This window comes from Pogona vitticeps, chromosome 5, assembly GCF_051106095.1.
Source record: "Pogona vitticeps strain Pit_001003342236 chromosome 5, PviZW2.1, whole genome shotgun sequence".
Taxonomy (NCBI): Eukaryota; Metazoa; Chordata; class Lepidosauria; order Squamata; family Agamidae; genus Pogona; species Pogona vitticeps.
Window position 1 is genome coordinate 37,480,982 of NC_135787.1, and position 16,477 is coordinate 37,497,458.

General features: G+C 40.2%; 1 long non-coding RNA gene across 1 annotated transcript in view; it reads left to right on the plus strand.

The window, feature by feature from the left end:
- The first annotated feature begins 973 nt into the window (after positions 1–973).
- LOC140707591 (uncharacterized) overlaps positions 974–16,477 on the plus strand; it is a 53,412-nt gene continuing 37,908 nt past the window's right edge. The window contains exons 1-2 of the long non-coding RNA XR_012087738.2: positions 974–7,678; positions 8,350–8,447. This is a non-coding gene — a long non-coding RNA (uncharacterized LOC140707591). The remainder of the gene's footprint in view (positions 7,679–8,349; positions 8,448–16,477) is intronic.

A 16,477-nucleotide genomic window follows, 5' to 3' on the forward strand; every position in this document is an offset into this window, starting at 1 on the left:
CCCCATGCTCCCGCTGTCTTACAGACAGCCAGAACCTGGTCGGCCGCTAACAAACACCCCTAGACCTCGAGCCATCTTTAATTGATGACTGTTGATCCAGGAATGGCCCAACGCGTCTTCCCACACCGGCCCCGTGATTGCACAATCGGCAGAGCCGAGAGGTCAGACACGCTGTTGGCTAGGTTGACTTACAAACAGGACTCACCGAGACCACCTGTTTTCCCGCACTACCCGCCAGTGTGACCAAATAAAACCACCTAAAAGCCAACAACCCTTTCAGTAGTGCGGGATAGGCGAAAAATCCCCTCAGCCAAAAGCCAATCAGGCTGAAGGTCAAAAATTCCTATCCGGCCCCTCAAAAGGCGACCACTATAGCCACACTAACATAAGGGAGGGCGGGCGGGTGCCCGAAACGGGAAGAGGGCGAACAACGGGGAGAGCTCGCTTAAATAGGCGAGCTCCCCCTCCCAACATGCCCACGTGTCCCCAATGTTCTCGCTTCATCCGGGGACGTTGGGGCAAAAGCCAGCCACGCCGTTCCGGGGCGCAAAATGCCCGTCCGGCGGCTGCTGAATTCTTTCTGTACCTCTGTTGTACTTACACATTTATTTTTGTGGTCATATGGTATATATTCTGGCACGAATATTCACATTGTATTCATGAAGGCTTTCATGGCCGGGATCTAATGGTTTTTGTGGGTTTTTCGGGCTCTTTGGCTGTGTTCTGAAGGTTGTTCTTCCTAACGTTTTGTCAGTCTCTGTGGCAACTTTCAGAACATGGCCAAAGAGCCTGAAAAACCCACAACAACCAATATTCACATTGTTTTTAACTGTATCAATTCATTTCTTTCTATTTGAACTGTTATAGCAGGCTACACTGCACTTTAATTTGTATCAATTCATTTTCTCTACTGTTTCTTGGGACAATCACCCCCCAAAGCTGGTATATCAATACAGTAATACAACACCATGTGGCTTCTTTCCTCCTCCTCCCCTTTTCCCTTCCCTCCTTCTTGCATATCTTTTCCCTTTTGCATCAGGAGGAAAAAGTGTGTTCTGAAAGACTTGCAAAGCATTGTGAAGAGCAGGGTTAAAGAAATGTAACACTCCTTCAAAGCAGGAAATCTGAAGCCCTCTTTCACCTGCAGGGGAAGGGGGAAGGCTGACTCCTTCTGAGCAATGTACCCTTTCTTTCTTTCTTTCTTTCTTTTCTTTTCTTTTTTGCCACAGCTGTAGCAGCAGCACCACTAGCACCAGCCAATCCTAATATTGATTCATCAACATACCTATTTAAAATAATAATAATAAAAATAATAGAAGCACATTGGCCATGAAGTAGCCACAGTGCTCAGAAACCTGAATCCTTTGTAAAGGAAATTAATCAACAACAGATTTAAAAGGCTGAAACTACAGTGGTGCCTCGCAAGACGAATGTAATTTGTTCTGCGAGTAGAGCTGTCTTGCGAAAAAATCATCTTGCGAAAAGCAATACATTCCTATGGGAACCTCGCAAGACAAATGAATTTTTTTTATCTTGCGAGGCATTGGTCTCGGAAAAAAAAAATCATCTTGCGAAGCACGGCCATAGAAGAGGCCATCTTGTGAGGCACCATAGCAATAAAAAAAACAGTCGTGTTGCAGTTTTTTCATCCTGCGAGGCGTTCATCTTGCGAGGCACACTGTATAAGGAATGAAATGATTCTTCTTTGGCACAAAATAAAACCATCCCAGTGAGAGGGAAATCACCTTGAAATAAACCACTACTCAGGAAAATGAGTTGATCTTGGCTGTGTGTTGTGTGCTTAGAAGTTTATGAAACATTCTAAAAATGACCATAATTTAATGTAACTGTGATTCTTTTGCCAGGTGTGATCAGGCCCTCAGTCTGTTAATTTGGAGATTTGGGGAGGTGCAAACCCAAAACAACTTTTTCCATACTCTAGGTATTTCCCAACAATAAACATCTCTGATCTGCCTCTCATTTCACAAATACAATACACAGATGGCACTCTGTGTTTTTCACTAAATTTAGATTTGTATTTTTGATTTCCATTTTCTTTTTGAAAATATGCTTATAACCTACACATGATTCAACATTAGGACTAGATTCCAGCCCAAATAAACTTTATAATTCCACTGTTTTCAATTAAAAATGTTTGCCTGCATGTTTAGTTCTCTTGCCAACATCTATTAAAACAAGTAACTGGCTTTGATTTTTACCGTTAGTAATTAAATCTAGAGCAATTCACATGAAAAGTGATGATCCATTTTCTTTTTCTGTGAAGCATTCATGAACTAACCTTACATGTGATGACAAGCAGAAATTTAACTGGTGCCTTTCTCAGGAAGTACATTCAGTTATCAGAATTTTGGTGTTCAATGTCTGCTTGAATGAAAATTTTAAAAGCTCAGGATTGGAGAGATTGCTGGTGAATGAGAATCTGAGCTATAACCAGAACTTTACTTGAATGCTAATGTCGTTCATTCTTCCTTATATCTGTCAGTTTGTTTCACCCAGATCTTGAGAGTAGGAATAAATAAATCTCTACACATGTGATTATTATTATTATTATTTATTTAATTTATATCCCGCCTATCTAGTCGTGGTGGACTACTCTAGGCTGCACACTACCCATTATTCAGATTTTATACAGAAAATTGCTAATATTCTTTCATTCTGAATACAAAATGGAAAGAAAAGAAAAAAATTCATAGATAATATTTCTTTCTTTTTCTTTCTTTCTTTTCTTTTTTTGTTCAGACCGATTCCTCCTGCCTTTTCACTTGGCAATATGTTGACATTTTCTTGAAAAGAAGGAAGTTAAGCCTCCTGGTTCATGACTTATTAGTCTGCTGGCTATGGCTTAGTAGTGTCAGTTAGAGCCAGGGATGACTTTTCTTCCCCCTTTTCTTTTCTAAGGAACCACGGGATGGAAGAAAACTGCATGATAAGACACACTGCAAAGAAAGAAAGAACACGTCTATTCAGAAAGGTCACTTCTTAGTTGTGAAAGCTGAACTGGGGTCATTGTGCTGGTGATCTGTCTCAGCAGGTGATCCCTGACGTACTGTGTTTGAAGGGCATGTAGCACCTTTGAGGGCACAAAGGGAAGACACTGGCTGTAATATTTTTTCTTAGTGTCTGTCAGCTCTGTCCATGGGGTGTGGTTAAGAGTAGAGACCTTAGACATGTCTTCCCTAATTCTTGAAGTCCCTTCAAAAAACGTCCTTCAGCTTGGATTCCAAGTGATGTGTGATGTGTGTCTCTTTGCCCTACAGTGGTGCCCTACAGCACCATTATTTTATATGATAAAATAAGAGGACAAGGGGCCTTCTCAGTTCAGAGACCATTAAAGCTTCAATTAAAATGGCTATGAAGAGGTCTTATTGAAAAGGAAGGACATGGCATATATTTGAAAATCATGGAAGGTGACAGTAACATAATTTGCATGTAAAAAAAATATCCACAGCATCTCTGAAACTGTGGACCATAGTTACCTGCCAGAATGTATACAGTACTAAGTAGATGGACAAATGGTTTGCCTTGCTGTGTGGCAATATTCCTACTTTAACTCAAAGTGTAAGCGCCAGCTGCATTTTGATAACAGAAACTGAAACAATGAACTGAAGTGACATCCAGAATGAAGACTAATATTGTGTTAACTGCCACCAAGTCACATCTTCTGGGTTCTAGTCTAATGATCAATCCACTGCACAGCCTTGGTTTCCAAATTGTAATGACTAAAGTTATGTTATCTGTATACATCATCTGCTGTCAAGGCACATGCAACTTATAGTTATTCTAATAGGGATTTTGAAATAAGATATTTAAACAGTGGTTTTACTACCCTGCATACTATCCCCTGAAGCCTTTCCATGGCTGAGTGGGGATTTGAAGCCAAGCCTCCTGAGTCCTAGTCAATTGATTTGTCCAGGCAGCACACTGAGTATCCTCAAAATTGCATCATAATAAAGATTAAAACTAACGTGAGAAAATAGGAACACTGAAAATATTGGTCTCATGGTCCTGACAGCTCCTGGGGATTTTCCTGCTGTCTTGGCAGGTGATTCTGTCCAGGCTTTGGTTGAACTCTGGCATGGGGAAATGGTCAGGGCTATTGACACAATTGCTCCTATATGTCCTCTCCCACAAAATGCAGCCAAACTAGCTTCTTGGTTGATTGACGAATTGTGGATGAGCTACTACTCTGAGCAGCAAACACAACCAAACGTAATAATAACATCTGTTGCACAGATGGCCACAAGAGAAGGATGCTGGCCACTCAATGATCCATTATGAAGATGTTGCACGGCACTTTGCAGAGAAAGCCTCCCAAATCTGCTCCAACATAGCATCTTAGAGGTCAATGATTCTAAGTGAGTTCTGTGGTATAACACTGACATAATGCTGAATGTATTAGTATGGATGTAACTTTGTTCCCTGCTTCTCCCGCTATAATGGATAAATTTCAGTTGGTTCAACCTGATGACATGGACAGGATCTTTGGGGAGGTGAAAGCTACTACATGTATTCTGGAACCTTGCCCTTCCGGGATTATAAAAGCAGTCAGAGGAGAACTGATTGAGTGAGTTAGGGGAGTGGTCAATACCTCTTTGAGACAAAGCAAGGCACCATAATGCCTAAAGGAGAAAGTAGTAAGATATTTTTAAAACAGCCTTCATTGAAACCCAGTGTATTGGATAATTATCAGGTCGTTTATTATATTCTATTTTTGGTCTCTGCTCCAGAGGTTCTTGGATGAAGCTCATTATCTAGTTCCATCTCAGTCTGGCTTCAGGCCTAGATACAGAACAGAAACAGCTTTGGTCACCTTGGTGGATGAGTAATGTCTGAGCTGAACATGGAGAGTTCTGCTGGACCTCTTGGTGGTTTTTGATATCATTGACCATGATCTACTGCTAGGGTACCTTTCTGGAATGGGTCTTGGATGTACTTCTTACAGTGGTTCTGATCCTTCCTGTAAAGCTCAATGCAGAAAGTGGTATTGGGGGTATCATGGTTAACACCCTGGCTATTGGTTTGTCATGTCCCAGAGGGCTCAGTCCTGTCCCTTATGTTATTTAACAGCTACGTGAAACTATTTAGGAAGGTTGTCCAAAGTTTGGGGGTTTTGTGCCATCAGTATGCTGATGACATCCAACTCTATCTCTCTTTTCCATTTGATTCCAAGGAAGCTGTTCTGTGCTTAGACTAATGTCTGTTGTCAGTAATGGACAGGAGGAGGACTGAAAAACTGAATATTAATCTAGATAAGACAGAGGTGTTCCTCGTCGGTCATAAGGCAAATCAGGGAATAGGGATTCAGACTGTACTGGGGGAGGGGGTTACACTCCCCTTCAAACATCAGGTCCACAGCTTGGTCATGCTCCTGGACATAACCCTAAGTTTGAATGCACAGATGACAGCAGTGGCCAGGACCGCTTTTGCACAATTAAATCTGGTATGCAAGCTGTGCCCATTCCTTGAGATTTCTGAACTGGCTATAGTGATACATGCATGAATTACATTCCACTTGGATCATTGCTCTTAGCTAACTTTTTAACTTCTCAACTTTTCTCAGGTAACCAGACTCATCATAATCATCCTTGTGAGGGGATTCTGTGTCTGGTTGTAAAAATGGAGAGGCAAAGAGGAAGTCACAAAAGCAGCAAAACCAGGGAGCTGGACAGGGGACAGATTGGATTTGTCTTCAGTGTTGAAGAGATTGTCACTCTCGAATTGGCCTCTTCAGCCACACTAGATGCTGTTCCAAGTCCTCCATACAGATCATGTCACCATAGTCTTTCGAGACTGAAGGATGCCTAGCAGCTACTGTTAGCACCCAATTTTGGTTCCAATTCTCCTGCAGGAAATAACAGATAAAGACAGTGCATTGATTCAGTCTATATGTAAGTCAAATTTATTTAAAAACATATCGCTGGGCCTCGTTCCTAAAAAGGTGGATCGGGAACCCTCATCATGCATTAGTAAAGCATATTATAAATTTCTTACAAAGGACAATAAAGCACAGCATCCCCCTGTTGGTCTCCTGAACCCTATGGGCGCCTGTTGGGTCATCCTATTGGCTGTGATAGATGTAAGAAAAATATCCAAATTGTATCCCAAGCACCCCTTTGGTTCTGTGGGTTAGTGGCTGCCAAGTTTGTAAATTTGTGCAACCCATTGTGCAGCTTATCTTTAAATATGTTAATGACAGATTATGAGCCATCTGAGTTACAGTATGTTACAGTCTTTGCCTGAAGCGCTGTGAAAAGGAGTTATTCTGAGTGAGTTGCCCTTGAATGGGGGGGGGGGTTCTCACAAAGCTGTGTCAGTTTAAAGTTGTTTCAGTTTAACAGCGGTGTGATAATGTAGGAATGTTTCTGTGAACGCCAAGTGGGAGGGGTCAGGAATGAGGATACAAAATACATTTGATGGGGGGCAAATATGATTTCCTACTATTTCCTTACTATAATGATATTCTATATGCATTTTTGTATCTGTACTTTATATGCATTCTCTATAGTCAATGTATTTTGTATCCTCATTTCATCTCAAAGTATTGAATCTCCTGGCCCTTCCTGCTTGGTGCTCACAGAAACATTCCTACATTATCACACAGCTTTGTGAGAACCACCCCATTCAAGACCAACTCACAGCGCTTCAGGCAAAGACTGTAAGTCATTAACATATTTAAAGATAAGCTGCACAATGGTTCACACATTCACAAACTTGGCAGCCACTAACCTTGGGATGAAATTTGGATATTTTTCTTGCATCTACCATGGCCAATAGGATGATCTAACAGGCACCTATAAGGTTCAGGAGACCAATAAGGGGATGCTGTGCTTATCGTATTTTGTGTAAGAATCTTACAAAATGCTGTACCACATGCATGATGGGGCCCCGATCTGCCTTTTAAGATGAGATCCAGCTATATGTTTAATAAAATTGACTCACATATAGTCTGATTGATGCACTGTCTTTATCTGTTATTCCCTGCCGGAGAACTGAAACCAACTGAAACCTAAAATTGGGTGCTAACACATTGACTATAGAAAATGCATGCATATAGAATATCATTATAGTAAGGAAATAGTAAGAAATCATATTTCAATTACAGGTACAAAGCATGACCACTTGTGTAAAATGCTGATTATGACTGCTAAGTACATGTGAATCAAATGTGAATCAAATAGCATGTGTTGTCTTAAATTGTAAAGTTCAAAACCTCATCCTTGCCCCCTTTTAACTACTTACAAATTTCACCTTTTATACGCTGCCACCAGAGAATTTTCCTCAATCTACCACATTTTAATAATGAGTCACAGCTGGCAATATTAACAAGATTTATTTATAGGATAACAGTTCAATCATACATGGAAATCAAAACTGGTCTTATTTTATTAATTCAATATATGTTCTTTTGATTTGAGATATGCTCAATTATTAACCACCCAAACTTTCCAAGACTTGTCCTATTCCTATCTCTTTCAATCTATCTCTCTATTTCTCTTCTCTCTAACACAACCACGGCCCTAACTGCCTTAAACTGTCATTAACTGTCTTTTTGTCTCCTTTTTTTTTTTCTTGGTTCCGCCCCTCCTGTCATGTCATAGGCTCCCACACCAGAGCTCTGACTTGACTGACAGGAGTGATCTGAGAGCTGTCCGTCACAGTAAGTAACTCTGAATAAACTTATTCACTATGACTCTGTAGTATTAGTCTGTGTCCAGGTATCAAATTAAACATCTGTTAAACAAGATTTTGTACCCAATTAATAAGAATAAAACTCCACAGGGAAAATAATGTAGGTTTTAATTGTGTCAGATGCTTTTATTTTGAAGAGGAGGGGAGTAATCTCTGAAATGGATTAGAGCTCTTCTTTTGTTCTTTCTTTAAATGAAAATAATTGCTTTAAAGCATCCTTGAACTATTTCACTCTTATGGCTTTCTTTGATGTGGATGCCATGTGTCAAATATATGGGAAATTTCTCTTAAACACAGGTTTTGTTTTTAGTCATGATTCCCCACCGTGCACTCTAGAACTGTCAGAGGTTTCTCCTACAGTAGTTTTCTGAAGTGTGCATGTACAGTTCAAGTGAACTTTCTCTGTCCTATAATCCTTAGTGTTATTACTTGGCAGTATGTAAATATCTTAATCCCAGCTTTTTAGTAATGCTGTCATAACTCAGTATCACAGCATCTTATGTCGCTTCTTTTTAGGTGTCATAGCCACCTCTCCCCACTTAAGAATTATGTTTCTATTTCATACGTTCCCTCCTATAATAAGGACACCGCTCTCAGGCTCTTAATGTGCTTTGCTTATCATATTTTTAATTTTGACAGTTCCTCTACAACAGCCTTTTGTGACCCAGTTTGCTGGCCTACAGAATCGTCATGTGAATAATCTCAAGATAAAGTTAAGGAGTATGCCTCAGAAAATGGTGAGTCCCTGTAAAATAAATTTGAACCTGATGACAGGAATTGAGCTTTTCAGTCAGCTAATAGGAAAATAAGACTTTAGTTGTTCAGCTCTCATTTTAAAAAGCTAATTGTTTGTAAGACAGAAGTGAGTGTAAAATGAAACACACAGAGACAGAGGAAGCATTTAGAGTTGACACAGTAAGGATTCACTATCATAAAAAGAAACATGGCAGGAGATCTGTAGTGGCTTTGCACATAGTTAAGCAAACTGAACTGGACTAGACAATGACATTGTATTATTAATGCTAGGGATGCAATACTCTGCTTGTTTTGTCCCCACAGATGAGGATGTACAATGATCTTTTCCTTTCTGGTGAGGATACCAAGACATTTCCTGGGGATTTTGAGAGGAGTTGTCCCTGTGGAAAGAATAACATTTTAATTTGTGCAAAATATTATCAACTTCTCATATAAAAGGGCGCAATTTGTGAATCGTGTGAAGCCCATACATTGCTCAAAGCAAGCACAACAGTTGCTTTATTTAAGAATGTGAGGACTAATGATGTTGTTGGCATCTTTCTTAACAGTCAACTAAGCCTTTTGCACTTATCATATTTTCGTGCACTCAGCTTCTCGGAGAGAAATGCTTAGGAGATATTTTAAACTGATTTACATATGCTTTGAGAGGGTAAAAACATCTCTTTGTGTCATTCTGGGCTGGAGGTAAAAAATCTCCCAAGATTTAGAAAGTCTTCATTAACATGCTGTGTTACGTTGAGACATCCTAAACTAATAGAAAGGAGTTTAGTAATTACTCTTTCTATCTTAATTGATACAAAGGTCTTGATGGCTTGGTCCATTTCCAACCAGCATACGACCCCAACCATGACAAAGATGCAAACTTCAGGCAGAGAGAGTTAAGTTTACTCACGCCTTGAAAACACCAGTTAGTAGGCAAAACATAGAAATTAATCAGGACGCTAGAAAACAACTCAAGGAACTATGGGAGAACATATCCCATAGGAAAAGGCATCACATGCTTGTGAGACACCACTTCAGTAAAACCTTCCTAATCTTGGAATATCAAGGGGGAAAGAACAATGATAAGTGCATGAGAAATACAACCCAATTCACTTTTGACGGCAACTGTCCAATTCACAATTCTTGAAGCTGAACACAGACTTGCATCCAATTTCCAACTGGAAATCTATACATTTTAAAACTTGCAATCTAATTTGTCAACTGAAAATCAGACATTTATTAAATGTGTACATTTAGAAAATACACACATAAATCTATACAAACATGTTCTAGCCACTGACAGAAAAACACATTTCAAAAAAGGACACAAACATTCAGACATTCAAAAAGGTACATATAGAAGTATGAAGCTGGGAATATCAACACTTGATGTTGCTTATTCACACAGCCCTAATGAAGATGGCTTTTATGTTAGGAAATAAACTCTGCCAATCTGAAGTATTTCTGATTTCTTAATTTCCATCGTTGTCCTGTACTATTTGTAATAACATGTACACCCACTGCTCCATATACCTGTATCCCACAGATTACAAATAACTGAAAGGAATTTAAAAAACATAGTTATTCACCAAAATCCTACTGATTATTTATGATAGCATGTGCATTGGCATATATCACTAGAAATGTGATTTTTCTACTAAAAATACCATAATTCTCCATTCTGAGAGGTCTGTTTACTTTGCAGGCACCTTATAACCATCTAAATGAGTTGCACCTAAAAGTCAGGCCTAAATTAGAAAGCTTTGGGACTTAGCTAGTCTTAGATCCACCCAAACATCCTGTTTCTGCAACTTGTACTATTGGGGAGCTTGGGAGGAACAAGGCCTAGCTAAAATTGAAAGTAAAGATGGGCACAAACTGCTGGTTTGGCAGTTGGAAACCCTCTAGTGTACTGTTTCTTCCAGGGGCATCACATTTAGGTGGTTGTAACGTGTCTGCGAAGAAATTAGAATTCCCAAATGAAAAAATGTGAAATTTATAGTACGGAAATTGCAAAGAACTAGAGATGGGCATGAACCTGAAAAATTGTGGTTTGTGTTGGTTTGTGGTCCTGTCAGGAGCTGGGCCTGCTGCCTCTGTGTATGCAGCTACATATCAGCTGAGCAGTGGGCACATGCAGAGGCAGCATCTGGCTCCAAATCTGGGCCCAGTGCCTCTGCATGTGTGCCCACCTATCAGCTGGGTGGAGCGCAAATGGGCCTGGATTCCCAGAGCCAGCTGCTACCTCTGCACATGCATCCTTGTGTCAGCTGGATGGGAGGGGCATGAGCAGAGGCAGAGGAAGGGAAGGCTCCTGGAAGGGAAGCCAGGCCCACTGTCTTTAAGGGTGGCTGTAGTGGTGGTGGTGGTGGTGGAGGAGGAGTTATGACCAGATAGGGAGGAGACAGGTGCAGCAGGAAGGGAGCAGGAGGGCATCCCGTTTTGCCACAGCAAAATGAAGCATCAAGCAGAAAAAAATTCAGTGCTTCATTTTGCTTTCACAAAATGGGATGCCCAAACCGAACCATGAACCAGGCCAGTTCATTGGTTTTTCTGGTTCATGGTCTGGTTTGTGTCCATCTCTTCAAAGAACCTGCCAGTTAATAAGTCCATGCTTGTACTCCTCATTAAGCACCAGACATGTCACCTGACGTGTAACAAGAAATACAAATAGCAATTCATTAACAAGTGGCAATTTGCAGCTATGATTTATGCCAATGAAACTTATCAACAACTAGTAGGATTACTGGTTAAATAACCTATGGATTCTGACCATTATTTGGTTAGAGTATTTGCACACTACCCTTCTTTTAAATATATCACAGGGTTGTTACTTACAAATTACAATAAAACACAACTGCAAAGTTAAAATGCAACACATGACACAATTTTTCTCAATTTCTCACAACCTGAGACCTATTTCAGCAGCAGAACAGATGACTCTATTACAGTATTTAATACACAGTGTCCTTTCCCATGAGATCTAAAAAACAATAATTTAATTCATGCCTGAGAGAGCACAAATATATTAACCTGGCATCTAAAGGACAACAATGTATTGTTAACATGCTGTGTCTTATTTCAGTAGTTACTGCTACCTACTACAAAAATAATATGCATTAGTCTTGTTTCTCTTTTGTTGCTAAACAACCTACCAAAGACCTCTCCCCATTAACTGAAATAGAACAGTGCTACATCTGTTGTTGAGTAGCATCAACACTGTGTGACTCATATTCTGCTGCTCTCGCTTTAACTCACTCATTGCACATTGGAAACCTTTCTGACCTTGGAGTCCCTGCTTTCTCGTAATTACCCAGATTGCTAGGATGATATTTTTCAGGAGTATATCTGTTTAGGAGAATGAAAACCACTTATGCATTAGTTATAATTTCTCTTTTAAAAGGTTACGTGCACAGGAGGGGCACGGTTGTGCCCTCGATCTGCGCAGCTGGTTTGCTCCCCTGCCTCTGGAAGAGGCAAGCAAATGGGCCTTGTGATTTGGGGCATGGGCCGACGGCGATATAAGGAGGCACTGGCCCGTTGCTTGCACTCTTTCGCTTTTGGCACCCACCCGCCCACCCTCTTTCTAGTGTGTTTTTTGGGTCGCCTTTTTGGGACCGGTTAGGAATTTTTGACCTCTATCCTGATTGGCTTTTGGATGGGGGGATTTTTCGCCTATCCCACACTGGAAAAGGGTTGTTGGCATTTGATGATGGTTTCATCCTCAGTCACACTGGTGGGTAGTGTGGGAATAACTGGTTGTCTCGGTGTGTCCCTTTTATAATTATGATAAAGCCAAGAGCGCGCCGGTCCTTACAGCTCTGCGGATTGTGTGATTACAGGGCCAGAGGCGGCTGATGCGCTGGGCCACTTTTGGACCGACAGTCATCAAATACAGATGGCTCGAGGTCCAGGGTGTTTAATTGAGGCCTGACAGGTTTCTCCGGTCGTTAAGACAGCTGGAACCTGGGGCCTGGGACTCGCCCATTGACTGATAAGGAATTATTGGATGCCATGCAGTTATTTCCCCGCACCACTGCAGGCCCCCTCAATTTTGGAATTGGCTTATTGGTTGAATTGGAATTGGTTTAATAAAGTGTGGCCCATATTTAAATCCAAAGAATTGTTGTCTTCATTTCGGGGCATGGGGGAGCAAATGTTTTATAATACAGACAGATTATTTGCAGAACTAGAGAACATGATAAAATTTGTATTCCCTTTGGCAAATGTGGGGATGGAGAATTTACAACAGGTTAAAGCCACCAAAGTGAGTGACTGACTCACTGTCTGATTACCTACCTACCTACCTACCTACCTACCTACCTACCTACCTACCTACCTACCTACCTACCAACCAACCAACCAACCAACCAACCAACCAACCAACCAACCAACCAACCAACCATAATTTTTCTGATTAATTCAGTGAAATTTGGATGTATGCTTCAGGCTTTGTTCTTTTTTATGTTACCTTCACTGTTCTTCATTGGAAAGTCTACTAAATCCATTAAAAATGTGCAAACATCCTTAAGCTAGAGTCAAAAGTGTTTCAATTCATAAGGTATATCTGCATTGGACTTCTTAGGAGTTAATTATCTTTGGCCTCCACACTCTACAGCAGTCAGCTAGTTTGTGTTGGTTTCTGTTGTCCATTTGCACTGGAAACTGAAACAGATGGACCTCATCTCTACAATCAGTTGGATGAGATCACAGTGAAGCATGTGGCATTGAGCAGGATTAGTTTAACAATGCTTTTCTATCAATATGAAGTGAATTCTGGACTTTTTCTTTTTTAAAAAGTTTTGATAAAGCCAAACCACCTTTTGGACTGTTGTTTTGTAGAATCAGATTCCTGGCACTAATCTTCCTCCTTCAGTTCAATGTTTAACTTGTGACAAAGGGGGAACAGTGTTGTGACTGCTGTGTAAATCAATAACTAGCAATTATAACACCTATACAAGACAAGCAGCTGGTAGCTACTGAAGAGACATGTGTTGGCACAAGGGTTTGGCGCTGCCACTACTAATTAGATCCCATAGTGACTGCATGTGCTGATCTTGCCGATCCATTTGATCAGGGGAGACTAGCATGGAGAAAGCCAGTTGCAAGCCTACAATTCAATATCTTTGTAAGAGATTAAGATTATGACTGATTACTTAGCTTTGCTTGGGTATTCACAGCAACATAATAACAGAACTGTAGTTGTGCACAAATGGCCTCTTAAAATTGTCCACACTGCAGGGAGAGGAAATTATGGAGGAAATTTCACCAAAATTATCCAAGAGAAGGAAAAAGCCTTCTACACTTTCTCAAAGTTGGGGCATCCATTAGTAAAGCTTTATAGCACAGCTTTTTTCATTTAACGGCTAAGGATTTCAGACACCCCCCCTTTCTTTTACACCTCTGAGTTCCTCTGCAGCTTTCCACTCTTCCTGACTTGGAAAATAATGGTGTCTTCTGGTTGTTCTGGGTTTTTCGGGCTCTTTGGCCGTGTTCTGAAGGTTGTTTTTCCTGACGTTTCGCCAGTCTCTGTGGCCGGCATCTTCAGAGGACAGCAACCTGTTTTCTCTTGGGCTTTAATTGGTGTGAGTGAGATTGATGAGGCAGGAAAGCTACCACACAGATTGTTCTACAGCGAATGGCACGAGCCTGCCCTCCTTTGACAGGGGACTGCATTTTTGTGGAATGTCAAATAGACATTATAAACATCAGGGTAGTTTCTGCTGATCCAAGCACGCCTGTATGCTTATGACTATACTTACTTTCATGTTTTCTTGTGTGGATATTCAGTCCCTGAATCCTGTTGCTTAGTATGGTAAATAACAACTATAGTAGGCTCACCAACGTAGGTGATATGTTAATGACCCATGACAATGTGTGGAGAAGGACTGCAGAAGTGGAATTTTCACTCACCCCCATTCCTTTATCCATCTAATGAGCCTATTCAGACCAGGGAGAAGTGAAACCAACATGGAGAATATATCAGGGGTCTCCTACCAACTCTCCTCAGACTAAAGAAGCTACTTGGATGAGAAGCAAAACGTTTCAACCTAATAAGAATGAAGTCCAGTTGCCACAACTCAACTTCCAGAGAACTTCACCTGGATGATTGAGAATCTTCACAGATATCTCAGGATCTATAATTTTTTTGCTCTACAGTATCTGAGTCATTACAGGTTATTTGCACATACTATATGTGATTATTTTTACTCAGGTGCAATCTTGCATCATAGATCTTCCATACATCTCTGCATTTGTTCAATGTGCCATTATTCTATACCTTTGCATTTATACTCACAATTTCATCCTTACGGGGGTTTGCATAACTGTCTGTCTGTAGCTATAGAAATTCAGCATTTCAAAATTAAAAAAGAAATACATTCAGTTGTGTAAGGCAGAAGTCCTGGTGAAGAGAAGTACAATTAATTCTTCCAGGACAAACGACAAGGACAAAGAAAATGAGTAAAAACAGAAACAAAAAATATTGGGAAACAGCTATCCTGATAATGTCCTTTGCTTTATAGTTATTAGTAAAGAGAGGGAATTCTGTATCCCATTTGACAAAATAATATTCATTGCTTGAATAGACTTTCTTCATAAAATACCAGATCTGTTGTTGGAACTTCAGTGGATGAGAAAGGCAGATGCAATTCACACCCAAAGTTCAATCTTCATCTCTGAAAATTGTCAGATTAAAAACTAATGCCTCCTGAGAAGGAAGCAACTAAAGACAACAATATTGAAAGCAACATACAAAGTTAATGGCTGGTGTGGGGTTGCTTTTTGAAACAGATGTTGACAAAAGAGACAGATTATACACCTTGACAGTAAGTTAGATGTAGATTTTTGTGCACCACATTTATAAGATAATCACTTCAACTATAAAACTTCCTATTTGCATATTTACCTATTTAAGGAGGAGTAGGATGGCCTCTAGTGGTACATATCTGAATAGGAGAAAACACTGTAAAACATCTAGAGACATCTAGATTTCAGATATAGAAGGAGAGATATATGGCTCCTAACTGTAGTTATCTTTTTAAAAAGCAAAACTAGAAAACAATCTCACTTTATTTTGTGAAAAGCTTGTTAATTGATTTATGTTTATATGTATGATACTTTCATGGCCCAGGCTATTTATTCAACAAAGAATTCTAATGAATTCCATAATTCCCATTAATGTGTATTCAATGCCAGTGAACAATTTATTCATTTCAGTTCTATCTCTAGTTTGCATAGCAGCTGTCCTGTTTTTTTTAACAGCATGAGATGCTAAGAGATATAATTTTATATCGGCACAAATCCCTTTTAAACACAGACAAAGGTATTTCTCCATTCTCTATTTTTTCCTACTAGTTATATTGTGAAACTTCGAATTGGAAAGAGATACTAAACAAAGCATACTTATGTTACAGAGGCTCCCGGGAACCCCCATTTAGATTATATATGTGTAAGGGTAAACCTTTGCATGTATATCAATGACTAAAGTTTCAAAAGAAGGCAATGTGTGAGGGGAGGTAACTGCATATTATTTAGTGGCCCAATGATAAAGAAGTTGGGATGTGAAACCCAGCCAATGGTCAACAGAGGTAGAGTTTCAAACCTCACACTCAGTGTTGTTTGGCAGTTGCTTGTTGAACTTACCCTTGAGAATCAGATAGGTGCAGATAATGGCTAAGAATGTTTGTGACTGTCATGTAGTGTCCATAATATTTTGGTACACAGCCTGAGGAAGACAGATTTATATTCCATGTTGCAGTCATCTTATAAAGGTTATCACTAGAGATGGGGACGACTCACCATTTTGGCGAGTCATCCTGCATCATGAGTCGTCAAAAGTTGACGACTCATGCAGCACGAAGTTGCCCCCATGAAGCAACGAACAATGAAGTTATTCGTCAATTTGTGGGGAGTGGTTAAAAAAACCCTAAATGAAGCCACAGCCACCATCTTTGCAAAGGGTAGCCAGTCTCCCTTTTCACACTCTGTGGCTGTGGACGCCAGATGGAGACCTCGACTGTGGTGATTA